Here is a 27,375-nt window from a genome sequence, read left to right on the forward strand (position 1 = left end):
CATCCTGGATCTACATTGGAGGCTCCAAATAGAGTCTTCAACGCAGATGACAACATGACCAGGTAGTCCCATCGCAGGTGGTCAACAGTGGCTATAATTCATCATTACCAAAAGTGTTGTCATGGGGTCCTCATCGAGGCAGCCTCAGGCTTCACTAATCATGCACTGCACCAAAGGTGAAGCCCCCAGGACATGTCAGTCCCTCCGCTGAACCATCCAGGAGTGCCCGCAAACAGCAATTTCGGGGTACGCTTGCATAAGCTCCGCCTCCTTTGAGATCCATTTCACAGAACAATCCTAAGGAAAATGGGATTGTTGGGAGATCTGAAGATGATGGGAGTGATGGTGGACGCACGGCTAACAGGTTCCTGCCCCAGCATGTCGCCACTCCGTTATCATGGAGATAGGATATAACAGATGGGAGACCATTACATATAGGGTGGCAGACACTATATATATATATATATATATTATATATACAGTGGAGTCCCATTATTATGACCTCCTACTTTCGCCATCGGCAGCGCGTGGCCCCTGATAGAAGTGACATGGTGGGTGGCTCGATGGGTATATAAGGGGTGCGATAGACCATCTGCTCACATATCACGCGTTGTCAGGAGTAAAAGGCGTGATTTATCAGAGTAGGATGATTATGGGGCCGAGGGTGGCGGTATTCCTCATACAGCGCAGTTTGTGATCGGTTCGCCTGCTGCTGCGGTGGAAGCGTATGGTGAGTAGATAAATGGCCCCATTGGGAATAACCAACATGGAAGCTGTGGAGCACCACGTGCCACTGATGGGAGAGGAGAACACCGGCTATGAAGGTCCGCGAGGGCCGACCGATATGCTACAGTGGAGCCGCTCAGCATGAACCGGGGGGCTACCAGACGTGTCTAACACAACAGATCAGCGGACCCTACTGTATGGGGCTCCGAAGCCAACGGATGGTCACTGCGCCGATCAGAAGAAAGGGCTTCAATCTGCACATCAGAATCGGACCGCACTGATTGGTGGAGGGTTGTCTTCTCTGATGGGTCACGTTTTCTGCTTCATCGGACGGTCGGACATTGGCTGTCAGACTAGAACGATCAGAGAACAAACACCCGGCGACCATTGCTGGAAGACCACAAGCCGGTGGCGGCAGCGTTATGGCCTGGGGAGTTTCTCGTGGCGTTCTCTGGCCGCTCATCCATGTTTTAGGCGCTGTGATCTGATTGGGTTATGGATCCATCCTTGCAGATCACCTACACCCATACATGCTGATTGTCTTCCCGGGGCAGATGGGGTCTTCCAGCAGGACAATGTGACATGTCAGCGGCTAGAAATGTCCAATAGTAGATGGAAGACCAAGACCTCCAAGTACTTACCCCGCTCACTAATTCCCCAGACTTTAACCCCATTGACCATCTGTAGGACCTCAATCATCATGTTCGCTGTATGGACCCTGTGGATGCAGTCAGCATGGCTCCAGATACCTGAGACCACCTACCTCCACCCTACTGAGTCCCTCCGGCGGCGGCGGTTACTCTGGATATCAGCTGCTTGTCACAATAGTGACTCCGCTCTGTATATACGCTGATGACGCCTAATCCGCTCCAAACCAATAGGAAGATGAGGCTCCCATAGTGAGTTAATGACTTGGGGCCCCTCCTGACTGCATCGCCCTCTCCTGCCCCCAGGGGGAGTCACCTGATTGTTTGGAGCAGATGTTGCCTTTTGTCTCCATGTCGCAGTGTACAGAAAGCTTTAGTTATCCATTACTTGTTTGTGTTCGCGGCGGCGGCGGCGTTGTGCGCTGTAAATATACTGAGACTGGTTCCTCCGACGCTTCCCTCTGTCTCGCCTCCTGCTACAAGTTGGACAGCTCCCAGATTAGATTGTAAGCTCTTGTGATCAGGGGCATTCATATATTGTTCTTATATAGAGTGATAAGTCCTGTACGTGAGAACATTATACAACTGCGCCTGATCGCAAGAGCTTACACTCTAATACTGGGCAACTAGAATCTGCCTCCCTGCACTTTAGACATGCGGATTGTGGCGCAGCGTCCTGCTGAATATTCCGTCCCAAGTGCGCCAAGTTGATTAAGCAGAGCACCCCCCTCCTGATAAATTTGGCGCACGACTTCCACAATGATTTATACCAGCTTCTGGCGTAAATTATAGTAATTCTGAGGGACCAAAAAAAACACCACCTTTTTGTTCTAAACTCCGCCCACTTTTAAAGAAGTGCCAAAAGTTTCAAAAAATCCCAAATTATTGAGGACGTATGATGTGAGCAAAAATGTGCAACTTTTTAGCACCCAAATTTAAATGCAATTTCTTCCCTAAATTTCACCGGCCGTGTTTCAGTTTGTCACAACTTCAAAATCTCTGCTTGCTGTCTGTGAACTGGAACACAATAGTTTACAGGCAGTAGTTGAAAACCCAACCTGATGGTCAGTTCCCACAGCTGAGGGTATGTTACAATGTATCAATCTGGAATCCAAACTGCTTACCTCATAAACTGGAAACAATGTAACAAACCCGCAGCTGTGAAAAGTCAGGGGTCTCTGGCTTCTGGATCGCACGCTATGGGAAATTGGCTCTTCATGAGCGGAAGCTAATTGCGGTTTCCGCTCGTGGAGGAAAAATCGTAGCATGCTCTATTTTTGCACGAATTCCGAGCTGACTTTAATGGAAGCCGTCCGACCCGCGGCCGGTCCGCAATTAACATTCCAGACAAGTCGCAGATTCACGCATCGCCTTGCATATTAATCGCGCATTTGCGCACCCATCAATGACTCTGTGGGGACCTTTGGTGCAAAAATGCACAGAAAAGTAGAGCATGTTGCGAGTTTCTGGGCGCACGCAAAATACGGAAATGTGAACGGCGACTTCTATTCTTTCTGTTATGTACGTGAAAAATTTACGCACGCAAATACGCCCAGGTGAAGGCGCCCTAAGACCGAGCCTCAAACTTCTGTCATGGATTTTCATGTGGACACAGCCCTAGCCAATGGCGCAAATCCACATGCGGTCACCTGATGTGGCTTTCTCGTAGAAACCGCATCTACTTTTCCCGCGTCCATTCTTTTTTTTTCCCATGACGCGGATTTCAATTTCCACGCGTGGAAAAATCAGCGCCGAATGAACGACAGCGTGGATTTCCATAGTATCTAATCGAATGTTAGCTGGTGCGGATTCTGACGTGGAACAAGCCGCGGTCGTTAGAGCTCGGCGCTCTGTATTTGGCAATGACTATATAGTCACATGACGGCCGCCATGTTTCCTTGCCTTCTGGTGCGGACCGCCCACCCCCATACGGTGATGATGGGAGCAGTAGTGCGCTCATTCTAATGCACGGAGCCACCTTCGGTCGTATTACCGCTAGTTAATCTCCTGCTGCTGGACCTATTACCATGGAAACGTAAGAATGGCGCTTTTCTGCCGCAGCTCTTCTAATGACTAATTATGAAGTACAGATAAGGTCACATCCACGGGGGCTGACGACCGATCACATTTCAAACACTCCAAGATTCAGTGACTTCTTTTTTTTTCTTCTTATGTTTGGAAGCGAGAAGACGAAAAAACCCTTAAAATGACGGCGCAGCTCCTTGATCCAATTACTCCCTCTCCTGCGGCTGTCCCCGGGGGCACATACTTGTTTGTTACCGCGCTGCTATCTATTATTAATCTTTAGGTAGTTAGCGGAATCATTTGCACTGTTCATTAACAGGAATCACCTTATGGATTTCTAAACAGCATTCATGGCCCGGCTAATGAGCCCCAGCAGAGCAGGGAGGGGGAAGGGAGCAAGCCGAAAATAAAGAGGCGGCTGCGTCCAATGTCACCAGTCACTACATCAATCAGCAGCAATAAAGCCTCCATCATCCGCATCATCAACATTTACTTCTTGTTAGTTCAATGCTCCTCCGAGACCGGGATAATGAATACAGGCAGGTCACATGACAGCGAGGAAGCAACAGGAACGAAATGCTGAAAGTACACATGGGAGTCACTGCAGGCAAAGTGCTACTGAATCACACTGTCACCGAAGATCATCCCCACGATCACTGGAGGGATTCACTCTGTGACCTAAGAGCATCCTCCCTAATCACTGGATGATTCACATTGTGACCAAAGATCATCCTCCCCTAATCACTGAATGATTCACATTGTGACCGAAGATCATCCTTACAGATTACTGTAAGGTTTCACACTGTGACGTAAGATTATCCCCACTGATCACTGGAATGATTCACACTGTGACTGAAGATTATCCCAAGGAATCACTGGAATGGTTCACAATGTCACAAAAAAAATTCCTGTCAATCACTCTTAATGATTCACACTGTGACTAAAGATCACCCCCACAGATCACTGGAATGATTCACACTGTGACCGAAGATAATCCCCAAGATCACTGGAATGATTCACACTGTGACTGAAGATCGATTCCATAGATCACTGGAATGATTCACACTGTGACTAAAGATCGTTCCCGTAGATCACTGGAATGATTCACACTGTGACCAAAAATCATTCATGCCAGTCACTAGAATCATGCACTCTATCAGCGAAGATCGTCCCAACCAATTACTGAAATGGTTCACACTGTCACCGAAGATCATCAACGATCACTGGAATGATTTACACTGTGACCAAAGATTATCCCAAGGAATCACTGGAATGGCTCACACTGTGACCGAAGATCATCCTTACTGATTACTGTAAGGATTCACACTGTGACGTAAGATTATCCCCACTGATCACTGGAATGATTCACACTGTGACTGAAGATTATCCCAAGAAATCACTGGAATGATTCACACTGTCACAAAGATAATTCCTGTCAATAACTCTAATGATTCACACTGTGACTAAAGATCACCCCCACAAATCCCTGGAATGATTCACACTGTGACTAAAGATCGTTCCCATAGATCACTGGAATGATTCACTGTGACCGAAGATAATCCCCAAGATCACTGGAATGATTTACACTGTGACTAAAGATCATCCCCATAGTGCACTGGAATGATTCACACTGTGACCAAAGATTATCCCAAGGAATCACTGGAATGGTTCACGCCGTCACCAAAGATCATCCTGACCAATCACTGGAATGATTCAAACTATAACAGAAGATCATCGCCACCAATAACTGGAACGATTCACACTGAGCCACACCAGAAAGGCAGCGGGAGATTAGGCAGTTCAACAAGTGACTCCAGAGTTGGTGCAAGCAAGAAGGATTTGGGTTTCTGGAGAACTGGGCTGGCCTTGCTTTCAGATACACGCTCTATGGTAGGGATGGACTGCATCAATGGGGAGGTTGCAGCTGTACTAGGGGAGAAGATGGCTTGAAGGTTGGAGACGTGTTCCCATATATGGAGGGACCGGGAGGAGGGCAACAAAAGCAATAGAGGGGAAGACAGTGTAGATAGTTACTTGGGACCAAGCAATGGGAATGGGGGTTGGGGGGGGGTTTAGTACAGATAGAACTGATCGAATAGCTAATAGGACAATAAGTAGCATAATGAATATAAAGAATAACAACAACCATATAAATTGTATGCAAACTAATGCAAGGAATCTGATCAGTAAAGTTGGTGAGCTTGAAGCGAGAATGTCTAAGGAAAATTACAACATAGTAGGAATAACGGAAACATGGCTTGATGATAAGTGCGATTGGGCGGTGAATTTACAGGGTTACAATATCTTCAGAAGAGACAGTGGGTAACAGAAAGGGGGAGAGATATGCCTGTATGTTAAATCGTACATATTGCCAAGGCTACGGGAAGATATAGGTGCAGGAGATGAACAGGTGGAATCTCTGTGGTTAGAAATACAGGGAGAAAAAATTAACAAAATCCTGATAGGGGTCTTCTATAGACCACCAAAAGCAACAGAAGAAACTGAAACCTTACTATTAAGGCAGATAGAAGAGGTGTCAAACCACAACGAAGTAATTACATGGGGGACTTTAATTATCCGGATATAACATGGGAAAATGAAACCTGCAAATCTCATAGGGGTGATAAGTTCTTGAGAACAATTAAAGAGAACTACCTTACCCAACTTGTGCAGGAGCCAACTATAGGGAAGGCCACTCTGAATTTATTATGAACTAACAAACCAGACAGAATCATGGGGGTGCAGGTGAGAGACTCTTAGGGAAATAGTTAGAAAAGGGCTGGAGAAAATCTGGTGTGTATAAGGGTTTGTAGCCCGGTATGATGTCCGGGAACCAGAAGCCTCAAGGAGTTGAAGAGAAGAGTGTGGATTTGTGTAAAAACTAATTTCACTAGGAGGCGCTGCCGACCAAATTGAGCCACCAAATGGAGAAACAATATTGGTAGTCCAGCGCCGCTCTACAATGCATCTCAACAGGCAGTGGCATAAGACTTATCCAACTTCTATTTTTATTGTGTTAATTAAAACCAACAGACACGCGTTTCGGGGTCGGCCCCTTCATCAGTCAAGCTGGGTTAGATATAACTCTTGGAGCTGCAGGATATACCCAAAAGTGCTACTGTTACCAGAAGGTGCAGTGAGCCTAACCAGGGAACACCAGGAGAAAACTACTTCTCCTGCCTTTCTAGAGCGCTATGATATTACAGGATATAGATATTAAGTGACCAGCGGGTTGTTGATCCGGGTCTTGGAGTCAGGTAGAGCTCAAACGTTGATCCAGGGATTATTCTAATTGCCATTATGAAGTCTGGGAGGAATTTTTTTCCACCAAATGGGCTAATTGGCTTCTGCTTCCTTCGGTTTTTTCTTTGCCTTCCTCTGGATCAACAAGGGAGGTGGAAACAGGCTGAACTAGATGGACATTGTCTCCCTTCAGCCTCACATACTATGTTACTATGTTAGGCTTTATTCCCAGGAGTGTATATCAGCCGGCCGTTTTCACGGCCTGACGATATACGCTGTGATTGTGATGCATTGGATTCCAATGCATAAGATCACATGGCCATATTCCTGAGACGTAAAAGGGCCCGGCCGGCCAATATAGCGCCAGGCGTTTTTACGTCTGGCCCAAAAGATAGTCCTTAAACTATCTTTTGGGCCAGAATACGTCGGCCGCTGCATGGGCTCCTATTGGAGCCCATGACAGTGGCTGGAGGTGGAGGGAGTTTAGCAGCGTGTCTGCTAAACTCCCTCCGCTCTCCTCCCAGCACGCAGGCTCACCTATGCTCTCCTCCACTGGCTCTTTGCAATGGGAAGGGGGGCGGGACAGGGCGGAGCTAGGCTCCGCCACCTGTCCGCAGCCAGCAATAGGAGTAGGCGGGAAGGGGGCGGTGCTTAGCTCCACCTCTGCCCCCTTTCATTGCAAAGAATGAGTGGGGAGGAGAGCAGAGGTGAGCCTGTGAATGGGAGGGGAAAGGGGTGACGGCATGGTGACCTCGGCGTATATAAGCTGGGGCCCACGACGTGTGAACGGGTGCACAAACGTTAGATTTAACCCCAGATGGTAGCATATATCATAAAAACACTGGCTGATATACGCTCATGGGAAAGACCCTTACTATGATCATCTCCATCAATCACTGGAAGGCTTCGCACTGTGATCATTCCTGAAATCAGTGAGTTGGATTCTCTGTGTTTTGCTCAGTACGCCCGTGTAAAGCCGCCCTCGCACTGTGATTGTGGGTACCTTCACGCGGCATATGCGGTTTGAAATGGCTATTTACCCTAATGAGCTCCAGCAGAAGTCCGCGGGGTATTTGCGCCCCCCCCCCATACACCTCTAGGGGCCCTTTGGAGCACAAAGGTGCACAAAAATAGAGCATGCTGCGTTTGTTCCACATGTGCAAAATGCATGCAAAGACGCGTGCAAATACGGGAGTGTGACAGAAAACGTAGGCCGACCGTACACAGGCATAAGCAATGTATGCTCATTTGCGTGATAGGCGTTGCATTTTTGCCCATGTGTATGCGTATTTTACTGTGTTTATGAGTGCGCACGACCTACGTATTTGCGCGCAAAATAATACACAAGCGTGCCCCCATTTATTTCAATGTTCACCTATGTTTAATTAGTTTAAGGGTTTCTTCGCACTCTTGTATTTGGACTCGCAGATTTTGCAGGCGCAATACGCAGGGAATAAAGCCCATTGATTTCAGTGTGGTCGCTCACATTTCTGTATTTTGCGCACATTTAGCCACGCACCCCCCCCCTACCCCCCGCAGTATGCGCTACTTTTCAAAGGTCCCCACAGACGTCAATGGGGGGGTGCGCACAATATGCAAAGAGTTCCGACTAGCCATTTCAAGTGGTGCGTCTTGTTATTCTATGCCCAAATGAACATGCCCTGTGAGCGGGAAAAGTACAATAATATGCGTAAAAACTGCGCAAAAGCGCCTTGTTCACAGCGAAATTCCTATGGTGCGCACAAAAACAGAGCATGTCGCACATATTTTCACGTATGCAAAAAGCCTGAATGTGATGGAACCCATTAAAATCAATGGGTTCTACTCTCTGCAATTTGCGCAAAAGATTTTGGGTGCACGAAAACGCCCGTCTGCAGGAGTCCTTGCGGCTTCGATGGATGAACGTATGCACAAATACACTCGCTGCCACTGAGCACATTTGCGCATGAACGGGGGTTGTACGTAATGTCACACCTTGCGTGCTTAAAAAGATGACCGGGACGTTTTGCGGGCAAAACATGGCGGAACGAAGCCATTGATTTCAGTGGTTTCGTTTTCACCAGCGTGATGCTCACACGATATTACTGCGAGCGAGAAATAATAGGTCCGCTCTCCCTTCCTGCATATTGCATGTGCAAATATGCTCACCGCTATGGAGCGGATTAGCGTTTGAAGCAGGTAATTTTTTTTTTTTCGTTCAAGTTTTGCGCTTTTGTGTGCCGGTAAAAAAAAGAAAGCGTGAAGATGGGTCTCGCCCATCTACCTGCACAAAGAAAAACTTTGTTCGTTTTCACTACCAGGATTCTCGTCCGCAGTATCAACACACGAGAATCCCGATAGTCAAAAAAAGGAAATCAATGGTTTCATTTCGTCGTGTTCCGCCGGCGTGATTTTTTACGGCCGCATCACATGACAACAACACGTCCATCTGAAGAAGCCCTTACTCTTCTCAACTTTCCTGCAGTGTGAAGAAGGCTGCGCGGCCGGGCGCCGGATGAGAACCTCCTGCGAGGACCGCCCCGCAGATATGTTGGGCGTCCGTCCGACCTTCCATCTGAACCCTCACTTCTCAATGACCCAAAAGGAATGCATTGCCCAGCAGAAACTGCAGAGTATATCCGAGCCATTATCCCGCGGGCGGCGCACACGAGCGGAACTCCACTGCGTATTACGCACGATGAATAAAGTCAATGAAAGTACATTCAATGTGTATGATACGCGCCTAAAAGGAATGCCTGTTCTATTTTACCGCCTATTACGTGCGGTACAGCCCTATTGGATTCTATGGGCGTGTAATAAATGCTGTGCCCTTACATTTAATATGTGCGCCGTTTATATACAATGTTGTGTATGCACAGTATTTTACAACACGCTCGTGTGAGCCCAGTCCAACACAAGCTAAAGTCTGAATCACCCTCTGAAGATCCGAGGAACATTCCATGTATTCAGTGTTATATATAACTATTATCACATATCTGTCCTCTGTAGCAAACCCATACAAAGCGGTAAATAGATATCACTGCCCTCACCCTGTGACATAACCAACCAATCACAGACTGACCTTCTACATAGACTATGTGACCTCACTATTCTTATCCTGTGACATCACCAACCAGTCACCGACTGATCTTCTACATAGACTATGTGACCTCACTATTCTCATCCTGTGACATCACCAGCCAATCACAGACAGGCCTTCTACACAGACTGTGTGATCTCACTGCTCTCACCCTGTGACATCATCAGCCAATCACAGACTTACCTGCAGAGGGATCAGCCCTATTCTCATCTTCACAAGGAAAGACTAGAAGCAATGGGATGAAACTGAAAGGGAGGAGACACAGATTAGATATTAGCCAGCGAGGGGGATCAATGAGTGGAACAGGTTGCCACGAGACATCTGTCTATGACCTTTTAGAAAGACTGTATGACCTCACTGCTGGTACCCTATGACCTCACCAGCCAATCGCAGACTGACCTTCTACATAGACTCTGTGACCTCACTGCCCTCACCCTATGACATCATCATCCAATCAGACTGACCTTCCACATAGACTGTGACATCACTGCTCTCCCCTGTGACATCATCATCCAATTACACACTGACCTGCCTCACAGACTGTGTGACATCACTGCTCTCACCCTGTGACATCATCATCCAATCAGACTGACCTGCTACACATACTGTGTGACATCACTGCTCTGCCCCTGTGACATCATCCAATTGCAGACTGACCTGCTACACAGACTGTGTAACATCACTGCTCTCACCCTGTGACATTATCATCCAATCAGACTGACCTTCCACATAGACTGTGTGACATCACTGCTCTCCCCTGTGACATCATCATCCAATTACACACTGACCTGCCTCACAGACTATGGGACATCAATGCTCTCACCCTGTGACATCATCCAATCGCAGACTGACCTGTTACACAGACTGTGTGACATCACTGCTCTTCCCCTGTGACATCATCATCCAATCACAGACTGACCTTCTACATAGACTGTGTGACATCACTGCTCTTCCCTGTGACATCACTACTGGAGATGCGTGGCCAGCTGCAGCCTCTCCAGGGAAAATTGGCTGTCTACTGCGATCGAAACTCCGAGCGATCATCTGTTTGACGTGAAGCCCACATTCTGATGGCAGAGCCGCCTCTCCTCCTGTGTCCTTGAAGGCGCCTCCATGCGGCTACTGATCTCTGTTGGACTTCGCCGGCCCGGAGTCAGCTCACACTTGCTTGAAGACTTGTGGCTGAGATGTTAATGGACTTTGCCGTCTCTCATCGTTGGAGCCTTCTTATCCCGCTGCAGTGCCCCCTCTACAATCCCCCCTGTGTTACATCCAACATGGCCGTCCGTGCGTCTCTCGCTCGCCTTCTACAAAGAGCCTTTCACGGTGCCGAGAAGCTCAAACCCAAAAATAATTCTCAGCGTCCGGTGGCAGCTCGTAGATCACATGCTCCACGTTTATTCTACGAGCTGCCGCCGTCCAAAACTCCTTCACACTCCCCGCAGACCCCGGCCGTGTGGGACAAGTGACTTATTAATGGGAACCGGGGTGGAGCTGCTGAACCCGTGGACCACCAGGCCAGAAACACACATTCTGCTCTCTTCTCTCATGTCACGACCATTCAGAATGCTCCCATGCAGTGACAGCAAGCAGAGATCTTGAAATGGTGAAGAATGAAACACAAAGAAAGATGCTGAAGTTTTTGCTTTCCGACGATGAAGCTTTACTTACATGGGGCTGCGCCGTATCACCTGGGCCGCGTCTGTCGGTGGCTGACAGTGAGAACTCCTCTGCACCTTCCTCTGGAGACGTTGCAGGACCTCTCTCTAGAGGGCGTTATGGGGGAGGGGAGAGGTCCGGACTCAGCTGCCCCACTTTTCTCTGCGGGGAATCCGTAATTAATGTCATAAGAGAAGTAAGACACAAGGAAGATACAAGAAGCTCATCACAAGGAACTGAGGGAACCCAAGAGACGGCGCGAGCACCAGGCGTCATTATCACACCGCGACACTTATCTCACGCTCTATGTAAGGCTACACTTCGGCGGGCGAGGGTGATATCACGCTTGCCAACACGCGATTTTTACGCAGATGCAAGGCATTTTGCATTCAAAAACTTGGTTTCCTATAGGAATGTCCAGATTTTCCCAAAAATCATTTGGGCTCTATTGATAGCAAATATGTTTTTATTTTTATTTTTTATAAACAAAGGGGAGGATTAACAAAAGTGGTTTTTATTAAAAAATTTTTACACTTTTTTTTACTATTTATATTTTTTTACATCCCTGTAGGGGACTTGAACCTGTGAAGCTGTGATCACTAAGATAATACAATGCAGTACTTCTTTACTGCAATGTATTATTGCTAATAATATTGATCACAGTCTGTGGCTATGATGCCATTGTCTGGCGTCGTGCTGCCATGTCAACCCTTTCGTCCTCTACAATTACCTAGCGGAGGGCCGATGATGTCACAGAGGGCGCGCCCTCCTTCTGTGTACCCTTTACATGCCGTGAACACATTAAACACGGATTGTAAGGGTTTAATAGCAGGGATCTGTGTCCTCACCGATCCCCAGCCAGGATGTATGATTATGTCCTACAGCGCTAAGGGGTTAATGACCAAATTTGGATTTTAACTTGTTTGATCCCTTGTTTTCCCATGAGATAAGTGGTGCCAGAGGTCAATGGCGCCAATTATCTTCCTTCCCACAGAGAAATAATATTCACGTACGGCTGAAAGTTTTATAATGTCTATGAGTTCACGTGTCTGAAGTGAGACAACTAAAAATACGGAACAAGATACAAAGGGGTGTGGCTTAGGGGCAAGGTTTGGGCGGGGCTTAACACAATACCTCCATTATTCACAATGTATAAAAAAAACTGACAACTGGCTGAACCATTCTTATATTGTGGCACCATGCTGGAAAGCCCTTTGTACTAAGGTGCCAGCCGCCAAGGCCTCCTGTACTGTGTGGCCCAGTAATGAGGCAGTTGCCATTGATATCCCCCATATTGGGGCAATAAGTGCGGAATCTTTGATAAAAATGCATGGGTAAGGGGGCTTCTCATAACCTAATATAGTCAGCGATGTACATAGAACCCATTGGGCCCGCTGCAAAAACATGTATACACAATATATACTGCAAGACAACTTTTATAACAAAGTGGGCTTCTATAGAGCGGCTCAGCTCTAGTATAGCTCTGTACTGTCACTACATAATCAGATACCAGTTCACACAGTGATAGTGATTACAGTGCAGTTACCTTCAGTGATAGTGATCACAGTGTAGTTACATTCAGTGATAGTGATGACAGTGCAGCTACCTTCAGTGATAGTGATTACTGTGCAGTTACCTTCAATGATAGTGATGACATTGCAGTTACCTTCAGTGATAGTGATTACAGTGCAGTTACCTTCAGTGATAGTGATTACAGTGACGTTATATGCCACACAGTACCTAGAAAAATCAATATCACAGAAAAATTAACTGTTTATCCGGCCATTAAAACATAATCTTTCTTAGTATATTAAAACACGAGGAGCACTATCAAACCCAAATAAATTATAGAGCAGCTGCCCTGAAAAGAGCAACCCTGTTCAAGAACTTACTCTTAACTAGCCCTATTACACCCTATATAAGGGGAAGGGAGGGATGATCTTCTTGATTCGTCTATATCAGGGCCAAGACCACCATGGAGGCTTCTTCCAGCTCTAACTCATCTCTGCACACTCTATACCACATCCTGCTGTTACCCCCCAATGAACCTCTCATAAAACCCCATCGTACTAGTGACCCCCACTTAGTAACAGTGCTTCTTTTTGTGGCCTTTCGTAGTACCGGTGCTCCCCGTTTGTGGCCCCTATTTAATAACACCGCTCTCCACTGTGCCCCCCACTTATTAGCACTGCAGTCCTCTGCAACCCTCACTTAGTAACAGTGCTCTGTGAGAGCGAAACCCGAGTGATGTAGTCAGCTTTACAGCTTATGTGAGGGGGCCCTGATAGCTCCTCTGTGATCTGGGATGATGTCAGTAGCATGGAGGCTCCTGGGGATAGCTCATATAAGGTCCGGGAGGCGACATGTATGCTTTAATGACATGTAAAAAGAAAACTGTTTAAACCCTGTTCTGGGGTCACTCATGACCATGCACCGGTCTGCTATTGCTGAGGATCCATGTTAGCAGGACTCATATATCAGGTTTCTCAAAATCCTTACGCAGTAACCAGTAATGTAGTCTGTGGCAGCTCTGCATCACATCAACATTGTCGGTTGGAGGGGAGAGGGTGAATAAGGAGACAGAAGTCTCTCCAATGCCTGTATTAAGCTCAGCCATTATCCAAAAGAAAACACTGTTGTGTTGCGTTCACGCCTGTAGGAAAAATTCTGCACACCTAAATTTTTCTCACACTAGGGAGTATCTTTTGCTTCTCACTTCCTAGCATGATTGCACAGACTCAGGGGAGTATCCCCAGTTCCTCACACTGCAGCTTGGCTTCACAGACTCAGAGGAGCATCCCAAGCTCCTCACTCTGCAGTATAGCTGCACAGATTCAGGGGAGCATCCCCAGCTCCTCGCACTGCAGATTGGCTTCACAGACTCAGAGGAGCATCCCCAGCTCCTCACACTGCAGCTTGGCTTCACAGACTCAGAGGAGCATCCCCAGCTCCTCACACTGCAGCTTGGCTTCACAGATTCAGAGGAGCATCCCCAGCTCCTCACACTGCAGTATAGCTGCACAGACTCAGAGGAGCATCCCCAGCTCCTCACACTGCAGATTGGCTTCACAGACTCAGAGAAGCATCCCCAGCTCCTCACTCTGTAGCATAGCTGCACAGACTCAGAGGAGCATCCCCAGCTCCTCACACTGAAGCTTGGCTTCACAGACTCAGAGGAGCATCCCCAGCTCCTCACACTGCAGCTTGGCTTCACAGACTCAGAGGAGCATCCCCAGCTCCTCACACTGCAGTATAGCTGCACAGACTCAGAGGAGCATCCCCAGCTCCTCATACTGCAGCATGGCTGCACAGACTAACTACTTCCTGTCTCTTCTTCCTCTCAGTTCTGTTCCTCATTCCCTCCACTTTTTAAAGTCACAGTAGTTTACAAATCACTGACACAGCAGAACATTAAATGCATTCATGCTTTGCCGAGAGCAAGGTCCTGGCAATGAGTAGTAAAGATAATTTTCTATTGCAGGCCGTAGCAACCTAATCATTTTTTGCCAGTGATTAACATAGCCGGCAAAAAAAATATTAACGGCTGCAGCCTACAGATGTATTTACTGCCCGGCAACCCTAGAAATGATGAACTGCGGGTTTGAAAACAGCTCTGGGTGTGACAGAAGTATTAGAAAACTTTCAGCTCAATGCAAAATATATACTGTGGCCCCTATCTACCATGTGCCATTTATAATACTGATGTCTCTTAGGTGCCCTCAGACATCAAGGCCTGGTATGACTGCTGCCCCTGCAACCCTATAGCGGTGCCCCTGGCCAAGTGTGATTCTGTGCCGCATGCACAGGACAGATTAGTGGCTGCATTGTGTCCCTTCTCAGCTGTTGGGAGACTGTATATATATCTGTGGGGACGGACAGCTGAGCTTCCAGCAAGGACAGATAATGTGCCGCCTGATCCTGAGAATCAGCGGAGACTTGGCACGTCCCGGAGGCCGCTGTGTTCAGATGAGCCCAGTCTGATCTCTTGTCTCCTTTAGGTGTGTAGTGTTCTTTCTTCTTCTCATAATAAGACGTGAGATATCCAATAGCTTCATTACCCGTCGTTAGTAGCAGTGGGGATCATTAACAGAGGCTGCAGGAGAGAGAAGCGGCTCGTGTTTCCTGCGCTCCTCTTCTTGCCCGGCTTCCTTATCTTTGATGCCGTATATTTACCATCTCAATCTCTCCTGCTCTCTGAAACTCTATTTTTCTCCCTCCTGATCGTTTTGTCTCCTTATTTACTTTCTGTCATCTTTCTGTATCGGCCTTTCTGAAATTTAAATGTCTCTTGTGAACTTTCCTTCCTGTCTTGTGTTGTCTCTCCTGCCGTCTTTTGTCCATTGTGCCCTCCATTGTTTCTGCTATCCTCAGTTGTCTCTCTTGCCTTTCATTTTCTCCCCTGCCCTCCATTGTTTCTCCTGCTCTCCATTGCCTCTCCTGCCTTCCATTGTGCCCTCTGCCCTTTGTTGTCTCCCCTAACCTCTGTTTTCCCTCCTGCCCTCCATAGTCTCTTCTTTTACTTTCACTCTTACCCTCCATAGTTTCCCCTGCTCTCTATTGTCTCTTCTGTTCTCCTTTGTCTCTTCTGCTTTCCATTGTCCCTCCTGCCTTCCACTGTCACACCTACCTTCCATTGTCCCTCCTACCTTCCATTGTTCCTCCTGCCTACCATTGTCCCTCCCACCTTCCATTGTGCCCTCTGCCCTTTGTTGTCTCCCCTAACCTCTGTTTTCCCTCCTGCCCTCCATAGTCTCTTCTTTTATTTTCACTCCTACCCTCCATAGTTTCCCCTGCTCTCTACTGTCTCTCCTGTTCTCCTTTGTCTCTTCTGCTTTCCATTGTCCCTCCTGCCTTCCACTGTCACACCTACCTTCCATTGTCCCTCCTACCTTCCATTGTTCCTCCCGCCTACCATTGTCCCTCCCACCTTCTATTGATCCTCCTGCTCTGCTATCTCTACTGACCATCCTTGTCTTTCTTGCCCCCTGTTGTCTTCCCTACCCTCTATTGTCTCCCCTGTCCTCTGTTATCTCCCTTGCCCTGATTTCTATTCTGCCCTCAGTTTTCTCCCCTGACATTTGTTATCCCTCCTGCTCTCCATTGTCCCTCCTTTCCTCTGTCGTCTCTCCTGCCCTCCTTTGACCCTACTGTTTTGCATAGTCCCTCCTTACCTCTGTTGTCTCTCCTATCCTCCGTTGTCTGTCCTGCCCTCCATTGTCTCCCATACCCTCCACTGACTCTTAACTTTTTTTCACCCATCTTTGAACATCCAATATACAATACAATTTAAACTCATCATGCTCATCCATAAACCTCCCACCCTTTATTTCCTCCCTCATCACTTTCTACTACCCTACCCATGCTTTCCACTCTACTATTGACCTTTGACTAAATTCTTCTTTTAACCACTCCCTCATTCCTTTTTCCAAGAAGACTTTTTCCGAGCTGCACCAGTTCTCTGGAATGCGCTACCCCAGACAATCAGGTTAATTCCCAACACCAAGTTTTAAGCATGACCTAAAAATACATAATTGTATGTATGTCGAGACTTGGATTTAGGTGTGTAGGTTGTGGTGGAGACACAGATATAGGTTGGTGGCCCATAAAAACACAGATAAAGGTTGGAGGGACATAGAAACACAGATGTAGATTGGTATGATGTGGAGACACAGATATGCCTGTAGGTGAGCCTGTGGTAGAGACATAGATGTAGGTTGTAAAGATGTGAAGACATAAATGTAGGTTGGTATGGTATGGAGATGTGGGTTGGCAGAATGTGGAGACAGAGAGTTAGGTCAGTGGTTAATGGAGATATGGATAAACACTGAACGCTGACAGATAATATATTGATATTGACGGTCATTCCACGAAAGATGTGATAATGGTCAATATAGTTTTGGTTGCATCATTGCTTCTCCACACTAATCTCCACGCACAACTGGATGGAGAACGTTTGGTTGCCTCTTATTTTGACCATTGCAGTTTGTAAGTTAGTGTAGTTTGTAGACCTTGATGCCATCTGGTTGGATGCCTGTTCTCACAGGACGCTCAGAGGCACCAGGGAGCTCCGATAATACTGATATTAATCCTCAGCACACAGAGGAAGGGCTTGGCATTATGGCTAAACACTCATTACATGGCGTCAGCAGAGATATTACATCCAGTGTTCTGTGGACGTATTTTGGGTAGGGGGGGGCATCTTGTAGGAGATTCTTGTATCGGACCTCTCTGGAGTCATGAAGCTGCTGCACCTGTTTATCCCAACCCATATTCCTCAAACATCAATTTAGGTCAAGCGATTATGGCGCATTTCTTCATCATCGTCACTTGTGATCAAAGTGTTTTTGCAGTAATTCTCTACCTATACATGAATATTTCATTGGGGGTGAATTGCCCTGCAGGTGAAGAACAGACTCTTAATTAAATTGATGTCAATATTTTCGAGCCCGTCTCCTTTCATGTAAACGTCCGTGACGCCTATACGTTCAGGGAAAAACACATTTTAATTGAGTGATAACCGATATTTTCTGTCGGTACAGACTGCTATTAACCCATGTGGAGCTGCTCAGGAGCTGTGAATGGAGGCTGGTTATCTGCTGAGCTCTGCATGATGTCTCCTCTCTGCACACGTTGGGGGGTCCTTACAAGGATGGGATTTAGTGCTGACCCCTTTTCCCTGTCGTGGACACAATAAGCCACCATTTGTAGGCCACAATAGTGACTGAGGGGTCCAGATGACTTTTAGTTGGTCAGCAACATGGATCCCAAGAGACATTCATGGATCACGATGTGATTGGCACATGGAACAAGGGTCTCCACCTTTATCACTAAATGCCAGCTAAGGTAAAAGGTGGTGGTTTGGGGGTGTAGTTGAGGATGTGGCTTATCACAACATATGATTTTACCTCTGTATTTTTAGTGGCTGCAACTAGTAATTCTTTCCCCCATAGTGTCCCCAATAGTAACAGTGTCCAAAGTAGTAACAGTTCCCCCAGTAGTGCCCCCAATAGTAACAGTACCCCCCGTAGTAATAGTACCACCAGAAGTGGCCCCAATAGTAAAAGTGCCACCAGTAGTGGCCCAATAGTGATAGTGCTTCCAGTAGTAATACTGCAGCCAGTAGTGTACCCAATAATAACAGTGCCCAAAGTAGTAATAGTACCACCAGAAGAGGCCCCAATAGGAACAGTGTCTCAAGCAGTAATAGTGCCTCCATAAGTGGTCCAAATAGTAAAAGTGCTCCTAGTAGTGGCCCCAATAGTACCAGTGCCCCCAATAGTAATGGTGCTACCAATAATTACATTGCCCCAGTAGTTGCCCCAAATAGTAATAGGGTCCACTCTTATGCCCTACGCACCCTGAACCTGCAGCCAGGCGGCAAACTAGCATCATCCAGTATGTCACGCACTCTGTCTAGGTTCCATTTGTTGTGATCAGATACTGTGGCCCCTGACCTCTTCACTTGGCACCCGCGCTGCATACAGGACAGTTGACATTTATTTTTTTCCAGCCATTAAACATAAATACCGGCACCAGCCTTTGTACTCGACTACCGGCCGGGTGGCAACCTTACATGGATGATGTGGAGAAGAACCAAGGTGACTGTGGTGTCTATCCAAAGAACTTGTGATCCTCATCAGTCCAGCATGCAGCGCCATCTCCTGGTGCTTCCTGTCATCATCGACCACTACTTCACCTTCTCCAAGATCTACTTCCTGTTCCTTGGAGCGGCACCTTTCATGATTTATCATGGATGGAACTGACAATATACCTGAGAGTCTTCGGCTTGGACAATTGGCCGGGGTGCAGTGTGCCAAGAAAGTAATGTCTATGAACTATGATGTTTATTGTCTGGTCACTAAATCTAACTGACCACCAACATAATTAGCAGCTCGTTGCAATTTAATGTCCAACCTGTCCTATCGTGCCGCCTGGAACCAGTTTGGAGTTTCCAGGCCATTGGCCTGTGACCATATAAGACTGTTATCCCCAACCTCAGGCTGGGAGTTGTCATTTTGCAAACAGCCGGAGGGCCATTAGTTGGGGGCCCATTGGTGGAGGGCTTTTGGTAACCCTATGTTATGGTGATGACAACAAGCTATGGGAGGACTTTGCTGCTTCTGTTAAGGGCGACTAATACGGCAAAGCCACGACTGATTCCCAGAACTTGCACATCTCTTCGCTGTGAATGTTCCTACTGGGATACGGAGAAGCATTTCCAAGGTTTCTGCTGTAGGTAGTGAAGTCATCGGTTTATATAATGGGCTTCTCTGGTGCGACTGTGAGGGGGGCTTCCCAGCAGCCGTCTATGTGGTGTCATTGCTTCGAAGCCTCTAAAGTGTTGGAAATCCAGAGCCATCCAGATAAGTCAACCCAGCACGGAATATAATGGCGTCTTCATGAGCCGGCTGGCATCAGTCACCCGGACCATATTCTGCTGTCAGACTTGTCAGCTATTAAGACGTTACTTTAATATTTCACTCTCTAAGCTCCAGAACCCGTGAGTCGACAAACGTGCAGAGAAACCACAAGACGTCTTATAAATAGCCGAGCAGACCCCGGCAGCACAGGCTCCGATAGACCAAGGAGTCGCCGCGGCCCGCGCCAGCAAACAATCCCACGTTGTCACTGATCTCCCATACCAAGAGCCGGGATATTCCACAAGCCCTCATGGTTCTCACTTAATGAGCACGGAGCTCTGATTTATTATTTATATATGGTAAATGTATGCGCTGGAAATAGCTGCCGTGTGTGCGGAGAGATTTACAGGGATTACAGATAATTATACAGCCGCCCCTTGTTCCTGGCAGGGAAGAATAGTGTCCTGTGATCAGTAGGAACGGCAGCACTTACCAGGCGACACCCCGCGGTAAGGACAACCCCGAGCGGGCAGCCTGCCCTCTGCATCTACCATCCCTCCTCTACGGATATGTAGTACAACCCCTATAATATGTACAACCCAAAGTATGTACAACCCATAATATGTATGACCTATAATATGTACAACCCATAATATGTATGACCTATAATATGTACAACCCAAAGTATGTACAACCCAAATACATACAGCCCATAATAAGTGCAAGCCACAATATTTACAACCCCTAATATGTACAACCCAAAATATGTATGACCTATAATATGTACAAGCCATAATATATATGACCTATAATATGTACAACCCAAAATATGTATGACCTATAATATGTACAAGCCATAATATATATGACCTATAATATGTACAAGCCATAATATGTATGACCTATAATATGTACAACCCATAATATGTACGACACATAGTTTATACAATGCGTACAAGCCACAATATTTACAACCCCTAATATGTACAACCCATAATATGTATGACCTATAATATGTACAAGCCATAATATATATGACCTATAATATGTACAACCCATAATATGTATGACCTATAATATGTACAAGCCATAATATATATGACCTATAATATGTACAACCCATAATATGTATGACCTATAATATGTACAATCTATAATATATACAACCCATATTATGTACGACACATAGTTTATACAATGCGTACAAGCCACAATATTTACAACTCGTAATACGTAAAACCCATAATATGTACAACCCATAATAGGCATAGGGTAGCCCATAAAGGTATGGCAAAAAATAAAGTGGTGGCTAAGGGTTCTAAGGGAACTAAGTAGCATGATAGACAGACCGCTATTTCTTATATTTATGCACACTATTGAGACCGGTGTTGTACTATTGGATTGATGTATTGCCAATATACAAAAAGGGATCAAGAAGGGAGCCTGGTAACTACAGGCCAGTAAGTCTCACTTCAATAATTGGTAAAATATTCAAGGGGTTTCTGAGAGACGCCATCCTGTAATACCTCAAGGAGAACAATGGTATAACTCCTCATCAGCACGGGTTCATGAGGGGTCAATCATGTCAGACCAATCTGATCAGCTTCTATAATGAAGTAAGCTCTAGGCTGGACCTGGGAGAGTCTATTGATCTCGTATATCTGGACTTCTGTAAAGCATTTGACACCGTGCCACATAATAGGCTAATATACAAAATGAGGCAGCTCGGACTGGGCGAAAACGTGTGTAATTGGGTAAAAAATTGGCTCAATAATAGAAAGCAGAGGGTGGTAATAAATGGTGCGTACTCTGATCAGGCCACAGTCACTAGCGGGGTGCCACAGGGTTCAGTATTGGGTCCCATTCTGTTCAACATATTTATTAATGACCTGATAGAGGGGCTGCAGAGTAAAATATCAATATTTGCAGATGACACAAAATTATACAATATAATTAATGCAACGGAGGACAATGTGCGGCTACAAACTGACCGAGATAAGCTGGGGGCTTGGGGAGAAAAATGGCAAATGAAGTTCAATGTTGAAAAATGTAAGGTTATGCACATGGGCAGGAGAAACGGATGTCACCAATATACACTAAATGGGGTACTGCTAGGGAAAAGTGATATGGAAAAGGACCTGGGGGTACTAGTGGACTGTAGACCTAACTGCAGCAATTAATGCCAGTCAGCTGCTGCAAAGCTAATAAAGTCTTGGGGTGCATTAAAAGAGGTATAGGGGCGAAGGACGAGAACATTATCCTCCCACTATATAAGGCACTCGTCAGGCCTCACATGGAATACTGCGTACAATTCTGGACACCGGTGCTCAGGAAAGATGTTACAGTACTGGAGGAGGTTCAAAGAAGGGCAACTAAACTAATACATGGAATGAAGAGACTGGAATACCCAGAGAGGCACCAAAACTGGGATTATTTACCCCGGAAAAAAGACGGCTAAGGGGTGACCAAATAACTCTGTATAAATACATTAGGGGACAATACAAGGATCTCTCCCATGATCTGTTTATAACGAGGACTGACGGTAACAAGAGGGCATCCGCTACGTCCAGAGGAAAGAAGGTTTCATCAGTACTGCTGTATCTTGTCTGTGACCTAGTGATGGGCTGTATCCGCCCAGTGTATGCCCACAAGATACTGATTGGCTGCCTGCAGCATGGTCCTAGCAGCGTGGGGAGTAAGGTTTGCCTTGGATGGAGGGTTAGGGTTAGTTTTAGTGTTAGGCTTACATTATTAGCTGATAATGCCTCCATATTAATGCCGCCGACAGCCCCGCTGCTCTCACATGGAAGCATTATCAGCTAATAGTGTAAGCCTAACACTGAAACTAACTCTAACCATAACCCTCCGTACAAGGCAGAACTCGGTCCTTGCTCCAGGCAGCCAAGCAGGATCGGTGTTTAGTGGAGCAGGGAAAAAAGTGAGAGCGCCTACAAGGGATTCGGTAACTACCATGGCAGTGCGCAGGAAATAGTGACAGGGTTTTCTTGTCTCCCTTTCAGGAAGACACATGGGACGGCAGGCAGGAAAATAACATAGCCCCTCCACGCCGCTCTCGCTGCAAGGTACCCCGCTGTCAACTCCCACCATGCCTGCAACATGATCAGAAAGGTTCCCAGCTGTAGCTGTTCCATGTGTGTTCCCCTGGACAGAGAGCCCGACTGGTACTCCAAGCACTGCTGGCACCGTTAGCCTGATGAGTTGCAGCCGCTCACTGTCCCCGTCTGCCTCACAGCGCTGTCACTGTGCCGGGATACTCCCCTGGGGGTTATTGCTGTATCTTGTCTTCCAATCGGCATCTAGGGACATGACAGGGGCCTTCACTCCTGCTAACAGCTGTCACATCCCTAGCTTCTGGTGGAGACAAGATACAACAGTACCGGTTCCATCATCAACACAGGGTTCTTTACTGTAAGAGCAGTGAGACTGTGGAACTCTCTGCCTGAGGACGTGGTGATGGCAAAAGAGGGACTAGATGCCTTTCTAGAGCGCTATGATATTACAGGATATGGACATTAAATAACCAGCGGGGTTGTTGATCCGGGGTTTTGAGTTAGGCAGAAACTTTCCAATGTTGATCCAGGGATTACTTTGACGGTCATTATGGAGTCAGGAAGGAATCTTTTCTCCCAAATGGGGTAAATTGGCTTCTGCCTCATCAGGGTATTTTTTGCCTTCTTCTGGATAAACGGGGGGGGGGGGGCAGGCTGAACTGGATGGACATTGTTTTTCAGCTTTGCGCAGTATGTAATGTTAGGGTAAAGTTTTACCTTTAAATTTCAACTGCAAAATGGTGCTCAAAACGGATGCGCATTCTGAGAAATGGCGCTTAGGATTACCAATCACACAAGTTACAGAAGGAATATTAACAATTCGCTACCACTACACAATCACTCTAATTTAAACCATTAAGTGCTGACAATGGCATTAGTCACATACTAATATCTGTCCTGACAATCTACACATCTGTGCTGCGTCAACCAAGAATACCTCCACATCTATGATTTCCGTAGATCTGCCCACTTTGGCGTGCTGATGCCATACTGAATGGAATAAGTCCTGAAATAAAAGAAATACATATAATCTACAGGTCATAGTAAGTAAATATGCATAATAAGAGACGTACCGGAAAAGAAGACAACTTTCGGTAAAAGTTTGAAAATTCCTGGTCTTTGAGCTCAACCTCGTCGTAGACATAAGAACCTGAAACTGCCCCAAATAAAGGTTTGTTAAAGGGCAAAAATACGGGGTGTCTCACTTTGTAGTTGAGCTTTTTGGGCAAACCTAATGTACAACCCATAATACATACAAACCACACTATGTTCAACCCATAAGATGTATGAGCCGTGATCTGTACAATCCACAATATTTACATCCCATAATATGCACAACCAACACTATGTACATATTATAGATTGTACATATTGTGGATTATACAATCTATAGAATGTACAACCCATGATATGTATGATCTATATTATATGTACAACCTATGATATGTACATCCCATAATATGTATGATCTATATTATATGTACAACCCATAATATGTATGATCTATATTATATGTACAACCTATGATATGTACATCCCATAATATGTATGATCTATATTATATGTACAACCCATAATATGTATGATCTATACTATATGTACATCCTATGATATGTACATCCCATAATATGTATGATCTATATTATATGTACAACCCATAATATGTATGATCTATATTATATGTACAACCTATGATATGTACATCCCATAATATGTATGATCTATATTATATGTACAACCTATGATATGTACATCCCATAATATGTATGATCTATACTATATGTACAACCTATGATATGTACATCCCATAATATGTATGATCTATATTATATGTACAACCCATAATATGTATGATCTATATTATATGTACAACCTATGATATGTACATCCCATAATATGTATGATCTATATTATATGTACAACCCATAATATGTATGATCTATACTATATGTACAACCTATGATATGTACATCCCATAATATGTATGATCTATATTATATGTACAACCTATGATATGTACATCCCATAATATGTATGATCTATATTATATGTACAACCCATAATATGTATGATCTATACTATATGTACAACCCATGATATGTACATCCCATAATATGTATGATCTATACTATATGTACAACCTATGATATGTACATCCCATAATATGTATGATCTATATTATATGTACAACCCATGATATGTGCATCCCATAATATGTATGATCTATACTATATGTAGAACCCATGATATGTACATCCCATAATATGTATGATCTATACTATATGTACAACCTATGATATGTACATCCCATAATATGTATGATCTATATTATATGTACAACCTATGATATGTACATCCCATAATATGTATGATCTATAATATATGTACAACCTATGATATGTACATCCCATAATATGTATGATCTATATTATATGTACAACCTATGATATGTACATCCCATAATATGTATGATCTATATTATATGTACATCTCATAATATGTATGATCTATATTATATGTACAACCCATGATATGTATGATCTATATTATATGTACAACCTATGATATGTACATCCCATAATATGTATGATCTATATTATATGTACAACCCATAATATGTATGATCTATATTATATGTACAACCTATGATATGTACATCCCATAATATGTATGATCTATATTATATGTACAACCCATAATATGTATGATCTATACTATATGTACATCCTATGATATGTACATCCCATAATATGTATGATCTATATTATATGTACAACCCATAATATGTATGTTCTATATTATATGTACAACCTATGATATGTACATCCCACAATATGTATGATCTATATTATATGTACAACCTATGATATGTACATCCCATAATATGTATGATCTATATTATATGTACATCTCATAATATGTATGATCTATATTATATGTACATCCCATAATATGTATGATCTATATTATATGTACATCCCATAATATGTATGATCTATATGATTTGTACAACCTATGATATGTACATCCCATAATATGTATGATCTATACTATATGTACAACCTATGATATGTACATCCCATAATATGTATGATCTATACTATATGTACAACCTATGATATGTACATCCCATAATATGTATGATCTATATTATATGTACATCTCATAATATGTATGATCTATATTATATGTACATCCCATAATATGTATGATCTATATTATATGTACAACCTATGATATGTACATCCCATAATATGTATGATGTATATTATATGTACAACCTATGATATGTATGATCTATATTATATGTACAACCTATGACATGTACATCCCATAATATGTATGATCTATATTATATGTACATCCCATAATATGTATGATCTATATTATATGTACATCCCATAATATGTATGATCTATATTATATGTACAACCCATGATATGTATGATCTATATTATATGTACATCCCATAATATGTATGATGTATATTATATGTACAGCCTATGATATGTACATCCCATAATATGTATGATCTATACTATATGTACAACCTATGATATGTACATCCCATAATATGTATGATCTATATTATATGTACATCTCATAATATGTATGATCTATATTATATGTACATCCCATAATATGTATGATCTATATTATATGTACAACCTATGATATGTACATCCCATAATATGTATGATCTATATTATATGTACAACCTATGATATGTATGATCTATATTATATGTACAACCTATGACATGTACATCCCATAATATGTATGATCTATATTATATGTACATCCCATAATATGTATGCTCTATATTATATGTACAACCTATGATATGTACATCCCATAATATGTATGATCTATATTATATGTACAACCTATGATATGTACATCCCACAATATGTATGATCTATACTATATGTACAACCTATGATATGTACATCCCATAATATGTATGATCTATATTATGTGTACATCTCATAATATGTATGATCTATATTATATGTACATCCCATAATATGTATGATCTATATTATATGTACAACCTATGATATGTACATCCCATAATATGTATGATGTATATTATATGTACAACCTATGATATGTATGATCTATATTATATGTACAACCTATGACATGTACATCCCATAATATGTATGATCTATATTATATGTACATCCCATAATATGTATGATCTATATTATATGTACATCCCATAATATGTATGATCTATATTATATGTACAACCTATGATATGTACATCCCATAATATGTATGATCTATACTATATGTACAACCTATGATATGTACATCCCATAATATGTATGATCTATATTATATGTACATCTCATAATATGTATGATCTATATTATATGTACATCCCATAATATGTATGATCTATATTATATGTACAACCTATGATATGTACATCCCATAATATGTATGATGTATATTATATGTACAACCTATGATATGTATGATCTATATTATATGTACAACCTATGACATGTACATCCCATAATATGTATGATCTATATTATATGTACATCCCATAA

Source organism: Eleutherodactylus coqui, chromosome 4 (genome assembly GCF_035609145.1).
Source record: "Eleutherodactylus coqui strain aEleCoq1 chromosome 4, aEleCoq1.hap1, whole genome shotgun sequence".
Classification (NCBI taxonomy): Eukaryota; Metazoa; Chordata; class Amphibia; order Anura; family Eleutherodactylidae; genus Eleutherodactylus; species Eleutherodactylus coqui.